At 45.1% G+C, this 12,789-nt stretch overlaps 1 protein-coding gene across 4 annotated transcripts in view; it reads left to right on the forward strand.

Annotated features, from left to right (window-relative positions):
* Positions 1-217: 217 nt before the first annotated feature.
* The window catches only part of TAOK3 (TAO kinase 3), an 88,281-nt gene continuing 75,709 nt past the window's right edge, over positions 218-12,789 (forward strand). For all 4 annotated transcript variants that reach the window (XM_080628903.1, XM_080628904.1, XM_080628902.1 and 1 more), the window contains exon 1: positions 218-387. The gene's annotated coding sequence lies outside the window, so the exon portion shown is untranslated. The remainder of the gene's footprint in view (positions 388-12,789) is intronic.

Raw genomic sequence — 12,789 nt, forward strand, 5'->3', positions numbered from 1 at the left:
CCCTGACGGGACTCTTCTGAGGCGCGCCCCCATCGCGGCCGTTAACAGCCGGCCCAGGACAAGCGGAGCGTGCGCAGGCGGCTAGGTCGAGTGCCGATCCCTCATCGATGCGGCGGTGCCACTCTGCCGCCTCCCCTGCGTAGCCGAGCGCTGATGGCTGCTCCCTCTCCTCCCCTCCCGCCCGCGGCGGGCAGGCCGTGGAGTCGATCGCCGAGTGGTTGGGCGCGCCTGGCAGGGGGAACCGCACCTCAGGCGGCGGCGGCGGGGCCGTGGCAGGAAGCGGCGGGACGGGCACAGCCCGGCGGGCGCGCTCCGTTCCGTTCCTGTTCCCTTCTGCTCTCCTCACGCCTCTCTCCGGACGTGTCCGCTGCCGCTGGCCGGCTCCAGGTGAGGCGCAGCGCGGAGGAAGCCGCGGACACCGGCTGACAGACGGGTCCCGCCGGGGAGGGTGGGGGGGACAGTGGCTTTTGGGGCTAAAGAACCACTTTGTTACTGCTGGGCTAGGGGGGGACCGGGTGTCCGGCGGTGCCTCACGGCGCAGCTCCCTCAGGGGTGTGCCCGCGATGGGGTCCCCCGGGGCTGCAGGCTGGGCATGGGGGGCAGCGGTGGTGGCTGCAGGACGAGCGGCTCCCTGCAGCGCTGTCCCGGGTTCGCTGAGCGCTCCGGGAGCGCTGTGGGAAGTTGGAGGTACCGGACAGCAGAGGGTAGACGTGAAGAGAGGGGGGGAAAGCGTTTCCTTCACCTGCAAGCGGGGGACACTGCCCCAGCTCGGATAAACGGCGTTTGTTCATTGGGGTTATCCCTCGGATGTGTTCCTGGGCGAGGCGTTTGAACGGCGCTGCTATCGGCCTAGTGAAACTCCAGCGCACAGGGGAGCGCGGTTGCTGTCAGCTTTCTTGAGGCTGAGTTGGAAGTAATTGCGTAGGTCTGGTGCTGGCAGATGTGTCTGTCCTTTTAATGACATCGAGAAGTGATTTGCTGTAGGTGCTGGATGTCATTTAGTAGTACTCATGTTTGTGTGGAAGGAGAAAGGAGGAGGACACTAGGCAAGTACTAAGCCCTTAGTATTTCGTTTCATATATATCTATATATCTTCGTGTCTTTCCCCAGGAACGTAAGCAGAATTAACTCCCTGATCCTATAGCTGATACTGCTCAAACGTAGTAGCCCCTGAGTAGTAGCTTTGAGGCTTTCCCTGGTCCCTTCCTCAGCCCGGGCAGAGCAGCTCGCTGTGGGGTTTGCTGTCCATAACCAGCGGCCTCCCTTGGGCTGTGCGCCAGCACTCGAACCCTGAGCCCACAGGTGTGTGAGGGCTCAGCTCAGCACACATCCAGTGCCAGCTGCCATGTTTGCTTACAAACAGCCGCGCAGGAGGTGCTGGTGTGGCCTCCTCGCAGGGGTTCACCCATAGGAGAGCTGTGCTCAGTTCCACTTTGTGGCCGAGAGGCTTTCGAGCCGCCCCCCGCCGTACAGGGCAGTGATCTGAAGCAGAAGCTGGGGGCTGTGGATGGATGTGGGACGCCCCTCACCTCTCCTGTGGAAGCTATTTTAATCACGCAGCCTCATTAAAAGTGAACTGGGTAAGAGCGCGGCAGGGCTGCAGTTTGTGTTGCTCCTGTTTGGGTGGGGGTAAGTGGGCTCCAGGCTCCAAGGTCTGTTTATGCATTTTCAATGGGTGTTTAAAATGCTGCAGTGTCATGTAGCTTATTTTGCTAGTGGTCATTAGTTTAATGTATCTTGTACTAGATTTATTGGTGCACACGTGTTGGTATTGCTGCATTGATAATGGGTTGTTTGTGAAGTAATGCACGACGCTTGTTCATCTCTGTTTATGTCTTGAAAACTATGTTGTTTCTGGTAGCTAGCTAATTCTGAGCTCCCAGGGCGTAATGTAACAATATAGAGTGCTTTAAATCTAAGTACCTGTTCACAAACCCTTCTTTAACATTGGAATTCATACAAATATCTGACAGATACCTTTTCTGCAGTCACAGTGAGGCTGCAGACTGTTAATGCCTGCATTAATGTGTGGTTTGTAGTTTGTCAAATCAAGTTTTCTTATGTGTAACTTCCTCTGGCATCTGATTCGAGGAAAACTTGAGCTAGGCTGTTTCCATCTTCCCAATAGGAGGCTTTTCAGGTTGCAAATGAATTCTTCTGTATGTGTATTCTTTACAGTGATTCTCTGTAAGTACTTTTGCTTTGTTTCATTCATTATCAGTTAAATAGGATCCTTGTGAGTCAACACTTCAAAATGAGCTATTTCTCCTTGCGTGCATTCTCAATATGGACCTTGTGTCAAGAGGCTTTTGCTGTTCAGTGTGCGTTGCAGGATGGGGTGGTTTCTCAACAGAAGTGGGCTCTCTCTCTTCTGACTCAAACCAGCTGCCTTAGAAGAAAACCTTGGTGTGTAGCTGGGCTGACAGAGGCTGCTGAGGAACCCCTGAGGTGGGCGGGAGAGGGGCAGAGCAGTGTCTGCTGCACAAGGGGTAGGGTCAGTGACTTTGGACCAGAAACACAGATTAGTTGTTTGCTCCATTTACGGGCTTTTGCTCCAGGTTGTTCTGCAGCCTCATGAAACGCTGCAGCGTTCAGGCTCTGAGAAATGACAGCGGAGGAGATGTTCATGAAATACTTTTCCATTTTACTTATTTGTTGATTGTACAGGAAAAAAACCTTAGTGTCTAAGGTTGATGTTTTTAAATAGAAAAGTGACCGTTTGCTCTAAAAGAGAGTTCAGATTCTTTCAGCAGCACCACTCTGTGGTTCAGGCACAGCATTTACAGCAAACTGTGTTTGAATAAAAGTACAAGTTTGATATCCCAGCTATTCAAATAGTAGATTTTTATAGAATTATACTTCAGCACGTGCTCAGCTTTTTTAACAGATGTGTTTTTACACAACAGAGGGGGGGAAATAGAAGAAGTAAACCTAAAAGAGTGTGTTTTAAGCTTACAATTTTCAAACTACTTCCTTATTTGAAGATCATTGATTGAACCAGCCTGATTTGATTGCCTCTGGCTTAGTGCTGTGTAATAAACATTGAGCAAGTGCATTTCACCTGCTTGTTCAGGAGTTCTTTGCAGGGCAGCTCAGGGAGTTTTCCTGACACTGTCTTGTTATCGCTCTATGAAATCGCTGGGTAGGTTTGTTTGACTTTGTTCATTGAAACATACTGTAGAAAGTATTGATCTGATAAAACTGGGGTTCCATGGATACTCTGGGTACGAAAGAGGAAATCTCTCTTCCTATTTTTCCATAGGTAGGACACATTCTGGTGTTTCACTTGGATTTGCTGCCTGCCTTCGCAGCACATGCAGCGCGATTGTACAGTGCACACTACCTAAAATCATCATGGGCATTGCACACCAGGAACTGTGATCTGTGTGAACCCCAGCTCCTGATTAATGAGCAGGACAGTTGAAATAGAAATTAAAGTAAATTAATTGGGTGTGGTCATCCAGCTCCTGAGCTCCTGAAGGAAGCTGGAAATCCCACTGCCCTCCTGGTTAGTTTTGATACTGTGGCAGCTTCTGTTGACTCTTTGTAAAGCTTCACTTAGCATCATTAAAGAGCAGTGCTTCTAACATGACATCTTCTCCTTATTCTGTAGAGCTATTACATCAGTTTTTTATTTCTACTTCCCATTGGAAATATGAAATTTTTATGTTTGCAGGCTAAGAACGTTGGGGTTGTTCAGCCTGGAGAAGAGAAGCTACATGGAGACCTCAGAGCAGCTTCCGGTGTCTGAAGGGGGCTACAAGGGTGCCAGAGAGGGGCTGTCCATCAGGGACTGTAGCAATAGGACAATGGGTGATGGGTTCAAACTTAAAAAGGGGAAGTTCAGGTTAAATATAAGGCAGAAGCTCTTCTCTGTGGGGGTGCTGAGGCTCTGGCACAGGGTGCCCAGAGAAGCTGTGGCTGCTCCATCCCTGGCAGTGTTCAAGGCTGGGTTAGACAGGGCTTGGAGCAAGCTGCTCTAGTGGAAGGTGTCCCTGCCTGTGACAGGGGGTTGGAACTGGATGATCTTAAGGTCCTTTCCAGCCCAAATCATTCTATGATTCTGTGTTGTAAAGGTCCATAGGTTTTGCTCTCAGATAGAAGTAGCCTGGAGTACTGCTGGTATTTGTTGGTTTGTTTTTTTTTCTTGAACTGAATGCAAAGAAGTCATTGAAATGAGGTGGGCTGGGTGGCTTGGGTAAGCTCATTCTTACTGAGGATGGCAAGGAATGCATTGGATTCAGGCAGTCTGAAAGTTGGCTTGTTTATATCCTCATCCTGGTGTTTGTGTTGCTCTTGCTGGACTTTCCCTTTGTGTCAAAAATTGTTTGTTTAATTTGTAAGGGCAGGGAAATTTCATATTTAATCTAGGCAGCTTACAAAACAAGTTTGTCTGAGCTGTTAATGAAGCACTTATGCCCTTGAACAGGTAATAGCTTGATGTGGATGTAATTACAGTTTTTTCCCCCACCTCGAATATTAGGTCAAAATGGACTCTGGTTTCTTTCGAATTTAATGAAGCCAATAGTGAAGTGGGAACGTGCAGTTGCATGTCTTCCTCCTGAGCTACAAAAGGCTTTCAAATAAGGACATTAAGTTCAAAATTAAGCTGAATTTCAGTCTGTCTTTCTGAACGTTAATATAATTAGGCATGGTTGGATAGTGGGGGTTAGTTGGGCAAAGCTAGAGAACATAACTCATTCAGCTGAACAAATCTTCATCAGGTTGCATTTAAAGTTTGCAACTAGTGAACCCCCCCATCTGCACCCCCTTTTTGCTGTCGCTCTGTTAATTCTGATGCTGGGTTGCCCAAGAGACCAAGTTATTCCTCAGAAGAAGGGCACCTGGTGACCTTGGCGTGCCGTGACTTTGATTCAGCACAAGCAGCAGTGGCTTTGGGAAGAGAGAGAAAGCTATTTGTCACTCTAAGAGTGGAGATGTTACCCCCAAAGTCCTGCATAAACTTCTCTGTAGGAAGCTATCCACTGTCTGCTGTGTTTCCCTATAGCCTGACATGCAAACTTGGGTTTGTTTTGGCGTTGTTTGGGTTTTTTACTTTTCTTACAAGCTCCTCTCCAGAATGGCTGTGATGCGAAGCGTGGCAAATGCCACGTTCCAGAGTAGCTGCTTTGCAGCACTGGGAGGAATGAATCTTGTATGTAGTGTACATATTTTCACAGACATTAAGCAGTTTAGATGAAAGGTGTTATGACTACCAGATATTATCATTTTATGAGCAGGATGTCATTATTAGATTGGAATTGATAAATGGGTGCCAAATTTTGTGCTTGGTGAGGCTGCTTCTGGAGGGATGCAAATAGTGTGCTTACTCCTACATTAAAGCTCTTTTTTCCACTTAATTTTAACTAAATGATCTGCAATTCTGGTACACAGAATCTGGCCTAAAATTGAGCAGATTTATTTGGGGTTGCCTTTGAATGCTGTGAGAGTTTAAGCCAGATTTACAGAATATAGTCACTGATGATTCATGTTGAGATGATGTTTTTCTTCCCTGTAATGGAACATATGGGACCACATAGCATATGGTGCTGCTGAAAATTGTTAAACGCAGAGCACTGATTTATTACACAGCAAAAAGGGTTTGGATTTTCAGTCTAACACTGAGCAGAAAGCTTTGTAAACAGCTCTGGCTGCTGTTGTGTGGTGGATGCACTCCTGTGTGCTAGTGGTAAATCTGCAAAGAATTCCTTTAAATGAATTAAATTGGGTTTCTTCCAAAAGTTGTGGATGTGCCCATTGCACTGGAGTGAGTATGGGAACTCACTGGGTGTTTCATTAAACGTCTAGATGGGGGGTTTTGTCTTTACGGGACTTCTGGAGGGGTTTTTGTGGTGAGGCAGGTGGAGGAAGAAAGCTTACACCTTGATCCTTCCAGCGCACAAGGGAAAGCAGTAAAGTGCAGGTACAGAGAGCATAAATACCTATTTCCTTGTGCTCTCCTGTGCTTCTTAACTATTCATCTTTTAGATGATGATAATCTCTTCAGAGCAGGCATCACTTCTGCTGTGGCTTTGTAGGTCTTACTGAAGCTCACAGGTGCTGTAGTAATATAGATAATAAACAGTTGTTCATAAGAGTACATTGAGTAAGCTTTATCAAAAAGGATTTAAGCAACAACAGGAACCTTCATTTAAATCTTAGAATGGGGTTTGTCTCTTTTTTCCTAGTAAAAACTTGACTGCAATTTATTTGTGAACACTAAAGCCCTGGTTAAAACAGATTTATGGCCAAATTTGGCGCTACTTTTCTTTCTCTTTAGGCCAAAGATACGTAATATCTGTAAGAAAGTGTGGAAACCCTCTCCTAACTTTCAGGTTTTTGCATAAAAATCAGATGAGTCTTATTTGCTTCTTTCTTTGTGACAATCTGCCTTTCAGTTCAGGGCTTCTGGTGTGTTTCTTGATGCTTCTTTTGACTGGTTCAGGTAAAGTTTATGCTGTATCCTTAAGGAAAAAAAGTATGTGACAGCATGAAAATGTGCTGTTATTTAATAAAAGGAAGTAGTATCTATTGCTGAGGGAATTAACTAATGACCTCTTGTTGCCATCGCCTTCAGGATCTTAGATCCTCCCTTCGCTTGCCTCATTCTTAGTCATAGATTGGAAAAGGAAAACAGGCTATTTTTTCTCCCCTCCCAACTCTTGAGCAGTTTCTCAACTTCAGATGAACTGATCATTGACCTAAAGCATGCAAATGAACTGAAATTGAGAAAATCCTCCCTTTCCACTTGCAGAACATTTTAGTCTCGAATGAATTTGAACTTATTTTTAATCTGAACGTTGGTTGTCATGTCAGTTTTAACTCCAAGCTTCTTTCTAAAGAAGGGGGGGAAAAACATTTCTTATCTGGCAAGTATGCGAGTGGCAGAGCAGATAAGATAATGGAGCCCTAAATGTGAGCTGGGATGGAAACAGTCTCTGTTAACAGGTCTCATCCGCTTTGCCCCAGTCAGGTGGTGCTTTACTGCATACTAATGCAACCAGTTTTGGCATCCTGGGGAGAATGCACTGAGTTTTCACTCTGCTGCTTCTGTTTTAAAAAGCCTGATCCTGAAGTGGGAAAGCCTCATGTTTTCCTACCCAGGAGTTTTTGGTCATTTGGGAAGCAGGCAGCCAAAACCAGGTGGGTTTTATGTACCCATAAAAAAACCTCAAACCACATTTTGCTGCTCCAGTGAGGAACAGAAATAAAAGAAACATTCCAACTCGTCGTCCCATTCAGGCAGCTGTTTCTTAGTTTCTTGCGTGCATTTCCGTGTGGTGTCTTTTCTCTGTGGAGGATCCCCTTGGAAGATAAGGAGCTTTCCATTTCCAGCTCTTCCCAGAGACTAAAAGATTCTGTTACAGTTGTAAAGGTCGTGTGTTTCAGCACTTTGATAATGGCCCAGGTAGGTGGGAGGTAGTAATGCAGGTATCTAAAACCAGAATAAATAACTACTGGAATAACGTTTTTAACCTCACAAAGTCTTATTTAACTTTTACTCTGCTTTTGCAATTTTCTGTGTTGTATTTTAGGGGGTTGCCTTGCCAGGAATATGCAATTTCAAATGAAGTTAGGCTCTTACAGAAGCACAGGAGAGGCTTTTTTTTGTTACAGAATCAATATTGGGCTTAGTATTTTGCTGCAGGAAATGTAGTCCAGGAGTTAGCCCTGCTGCAGGTGTTGGAAGCTGTAATGCAGAAAAGAACCTGCTTCTTTTTAGCGCTGTATTAATATGGAATAAATCAAAATACATTGAACTCATGCATTCGAGAGCTGGAGAAATTGCAAGTAAATGTGTGATAGCCAATAGCAGCAGTTCAGATCATAAAGGCTGACTAAAATGGTCCAAAATCAAGGTCTGTTGGGGACCTTTTCTGTGTTTCATGCTTCCAGCTGCATGTTACAGTGAGATTTCTGCCGGGCTGACTATGATCGTTTAGTGCCTCAGCATAAAGTAGCAGCAAGTTCCTGACCGAAGCTTGGTTCTTTTTCCTGCTACCTGAGTATTTTAGAGCAACACTGTGTATTTTTTTGAGCAATCTTCCTGTTTCTTGATGTGCTGAGCCCAAACCAGCCAGCGGTGGTCAGATGATGTTATGGTCTGCTCTGTTACACAGTTTGGATCGGATTCGGGCTCTGAAGACATCCAGAGAGGCAGAGGGACAAGAACCCCTGACTAGTGACATGTAAGCTGGTGGCTGGAGCCCCAGGCTACCAGTGCAGCTCTGCTGGTGTTTAAGGTCAGCTCCTTGCAAATATTTTAGGCAGGCTTATATTCAAATGCTATTTATAAGACCAGACTAATTTCTTTCTTCATAATGATGGCCTTTTGGCTGATGACAGAGCTGGAATCTGGAAGATCTGGATTCTGCATGGCACTAGTCAGCTGGGTATCCACAGGGAAGTCGTTTGCTAGCTTTTGCCTTAGTTTTTTATCTGTATTTAAATGAAAAGAGGAAAAAAAAAGGTTGAGTAATCCTTGCCTCACAAGGCTGTGAGAGCACAGTTAGTAGCCTCATGCTGTGAGATCTTTGGAAAACACTATAGGAATGTTCAAGGGGCTTATTATGGTTAAGGCCCTTGCAATGAGAGAACTGGTTATGCCTGGGTTATTGTTAGACCATTCATTAAGGAGCTTTAATAGCTTCAGCTGTGATAGGAGCTGTTCCTGGCTTCACCTGCAATTACCCTGGATAGATACAGGCTGCTGCAGTACTGGAGCACAGTGCTCTGGAGCAAAACTGGAGCATCTGCATTCATGTTGGAGTCTGCCTTGAGCATTTCATTTCTGCTTCATGGCTGGGTTTGCATGCAGGTCATGCTGCAGCCTGAGTGAATTTTGGCAGTTTAGCAGCATGATGATTACTTATTCTGCCACCAGTGAGCCCTTAGCGCCTTCTTGCCAAAAGAATAACTATATATTCAGCTGAAATTTCCCTGTGTATCTGCCTGGCTCTTTTAATCTGCCCTGTTTGCACTTTGTAAATTGAACTAAACATTAAAATACAGTAGGCAAGAGAAATGTTAGAGCACAGGATTAGAATCAACCATGTTGGAAAAGACCTTTAAGATCATCAAGTCCAACCTTTACCCCAGGACTCCAAATACACCACAAAACCATGTCACTAAAAGTGTATTAAAAGGTGTAAACCAAATGTTAAAAGCCTCTTAAGGTTTGGCGATGTTCAAGCTCTGGTTGTCTTTTGAGAAGCTGTGAAACTTCTCTGTGAATGCTCATGTCATAGTTGTTGAAACCTCCTTTGATGGTATCTTTATAAAGTATCTGTTAGAATTCGATCTCCTGGCGAGCAGTTAGGCAGGAAAAGGAGAAAAAAACCATTTTTAGGAAAGACACAGACTGGATATCGGGGTGTTCCAAAACTAAACCTTGTCATTAGCAGTGGTATCTCATTACACTTGTACTTGAAAGTCAAGATACAGCCTTGACAACTGAGGACTAAATCCAGCCATTTTCATTTGCCTTTGGCGTTTCCTGTCTTCATGATTGTATCAGTAAGTTGTTTTCTGTGTCTTGACAGATCTGAAATGTATTGACTGAAGGGAAAACACAAACTCTGGTTCCTGTTGAAACACAGGGCTTGAGGAGGTGGGGATCAGGGGTTTGGGAGCATGGTATCAATTGTGAATGAACAGGAATTTTAAGCTGACTTAGAACCAGCTGTTACTTTGGCCTCTGCTTCCTCCCACTGAGTTGGGTTGGCACAAACCTTTGTGCTATCAGAGTGTGATACAGGTGAGAAAACTGATCCAGCTGCAGAATAGCTACCTGTAGTAAAGGCAGAGGTCTGGGGTAGGGACCGATGGGGCTGGAAGGCAGAAGCTTCCTGCTGAGGAAGTAGGGGCAGCACCGCTCAATTACCCTGTGAGTAGTCTTTCTTAACAGAAATAAAGCACCTTCACAAAACCCACTGTGGAGTTTAAGTTAATGAGTAAACTGGCAAGTTTCACTTTCTGTTTCCTGTGCCTTAGTTGGGTCTAACAGCACTTGTGTCTTCCCCTGCACCTTGGAGCCCAAGGTGATGTGAATCACACTTAAAACATCTCCTTTCCCAGTGTTTTACCTTATTTTCTGACCAGTGTTTTAGGGAACCCACGTTTGGTGCTTTTCATTGTTTGCACATGCTTTGACTTTAAAATGGGTATTTAGATATGTGATACAAACAAGGAAAGACTTTGTGAGAGGCTGATGTATGTTGCTGTGTGTTAGTTGTTCAGTTATTTTTATAGCCCACATGTAACAATATCCCTGCCTTAAGAAGTCCTAGAAAACCCCAAGCAGAATGCTTGTCTCATAGGCGCTGAGAATACTGGCTGGAAGGTGATGCCGTGTAAGCAAACGGGTGTTGCCAGACACAAAGGTTTATTTCCTACCCAGATATGCAGTTATAAAATATCTGCTTATGGCACCCTATGACAGGAATCATGTGAAGGTGAAAAGTTATTTCTTAAGTCCTATTTGTTCTTGAGGTGTGAGAATTACTTGCAGTGTATAACCAAGAACCTACAATTAGACTGGGAAGCACCGATGCATATTAATTTTCTTCAAATGGACTGTTTCATTAATGGAAATGAGCAAAGTTTCTGTTTGCTTGCTTTCTTTTCAGCAGATCTTTAGTTGAGCCGAGCAGTACAGCAGCACAGAAACCTTCCCGAGCACTGCTGAGCTTCCAAAGCCATCCAGGGAACTGGAACCATGATGATGGCTTCTGGTGGCAGGGCCTCCCCATCCAAAGGGCATTTGCAGCTGCTGTTGGTGAAGTTGTGGGTAAAAGTCTCAAGGGTGCCTAGAGAGGAAGTCAAAGAACTTTCATGTTCATGATCTCTGTCTTCCTGGCTGCCTTAAACAAAAAGGACAGCTTCATTTGTGCCATCATTCATAAGTTAAGAACTCTTGTGAAGCTCAGCTGAGACTCTGGATGAAATTCCCTGTGCCTTTGTATTCCTGCAGCTCAGAAGCTGTGTGGGAGCTGGTGAGAGTGTGGATGTGAAGAGGTATCTTCATCTTGGCTGCCTGGCAGGAGGAACTTCCTAGTGCTGACGTCGCAGAACCACAAGTGTTTGCTAGTACTATTAGTAGAAGGGGGATGGAGGGTGGAATCTACCTCCCCTCAGCTGAGGTCTGACTTGAGAGGGCTGTGCAAAGCTCAGGATGACCTAATGGAACGAATAGCAGTCACAGGGGGTCTGTCCTGGTTGGAACAAGCAGCAGGAAGAGTGGTGGTTGGGTTGGTTTTTAAAAGCCAGGGTATTTAACCCTGGGTTTTTGCATTTTGGTGGTTAACTGGTGCCCATTCCCATGCAGTAAGGACGGTTTTGGTTATTGGTTGAGTATGTGGCACACCCTGCCCGGGCTGCTGGGCCCCATGGGGCTGTGTTCTCTCTGGAGGTGGGTTAACATGAGCTGTGTGACCTGGAGCCATCTCAGTGGGTTTCCAGTCGCTCTTTTTAGTGCCAGGGTATCAGTGGAGCACAAAGTCTTTTGAATAACTGTTGTGTGATTTATTCTGTCTTAGGGGGAAGCTGTATATGATGTAAAGGGGGGGTTATATTCCTGTATTGGTGTGTGCTGCCCCTTTGTTAGGGCAGCTCAGAGGAGAACACTGCCTTTTTACCTGAAGCTTCCAAAGATTTTGGAGGGTCTTTGCTGCTTTTGTATATCCCTCTCATGTCCAGAGCCACCTTTTGAGTGGGACATCTGCACAAGGGAGTTTTACTTCTGTATTTTCCTAGGTTTCCTGTGTTTTTTCTCCTTCACCCCCTATCCCTGTCCTCCTTTATGCTTCATGTTCAAAAACAAAGATCAAATACACCTCAAATGTTCTCCTTAAAAGGCTGCATGTTTGGAGGGGGTTGATCCCTGTGTGATGAACGTGCTGATGTTCTGCAGTGAGGTTTAATGACACATCTGGGTGGAGGGAGCAGACCTCAGAAACGAAAATTGCTTTTCTATTTTATGAGCAGTCAGGACACTTTGGCATGAAAAGCAAAATGGAAATGGAGTAAATTAATTGTCATTTTTTTCTCTCTTAACCACTTGTACCAGGAGCTTATTTTATGTAATTACTGGGGTGTGACTTTAAATCCTGGGCAGGACTTTGTGGCTTTTTTAACATCAAGTGCAGCTTCTGATGTTGCAATGAAGAAGGAAGTGAGTGTGTGTGCTTGGGGAGGGGGGGACAAAGCAGCACTTCTGCCTCGTTGCATAAGGTGGGAATTGCAGCTGCCTGGTTATTTTTAGCTCCCGACGATCTCATTGTCAATGTGAATCTTTTTGTCTTTGTTTTTTCTTTCAATCAGAATTTTTGGTAAATGGAGTTGTTGGTTACTCTTCTGAAGACTCTTTTTCATACCAAGATGCACTACACATCGATAACTTCTTCACCCCAATTTAATTCATTACACACAGAGGTCTTTTGAAAGCCCCAGAGGGGCAGGACTGTGTGATGCATTTCACAAGTATCTGTTTGCTGTTGATTTTTTACAGCTGTGCATCCATAGCTTAGAATATAAGCAGAGTAGGGGTCTCCAGGAAAGGGGAGAGCTTGTGGGTCTTGCAGCTGGAGAAACAGGAGCTTAATTAAAGGAAAAAAAGTAAAATTAATGGCTGGTTTTGATTATTTTTTATCCATTTCGATTGTTTATTATCCATTTTGATCAATGGATCTTAGTGATTTTTCACCCCCCCCACAAAAACATGCAACAACGTGTTCATAAGGACATTTTCATGGGTAGGAGGGAGAGGCAAAAGATAGCATCAGTTTCCAT

This window comes from Psittacula echo (assembly GCF_963264785.1).
Source record: "Psittacula echo genome assembly, chromosome: 13".
NCBI lineage: Eukaryota > Metazoa > Chordata > Aves > Psittaciformes > Psittacidae > Psittacula > Psittacula echo.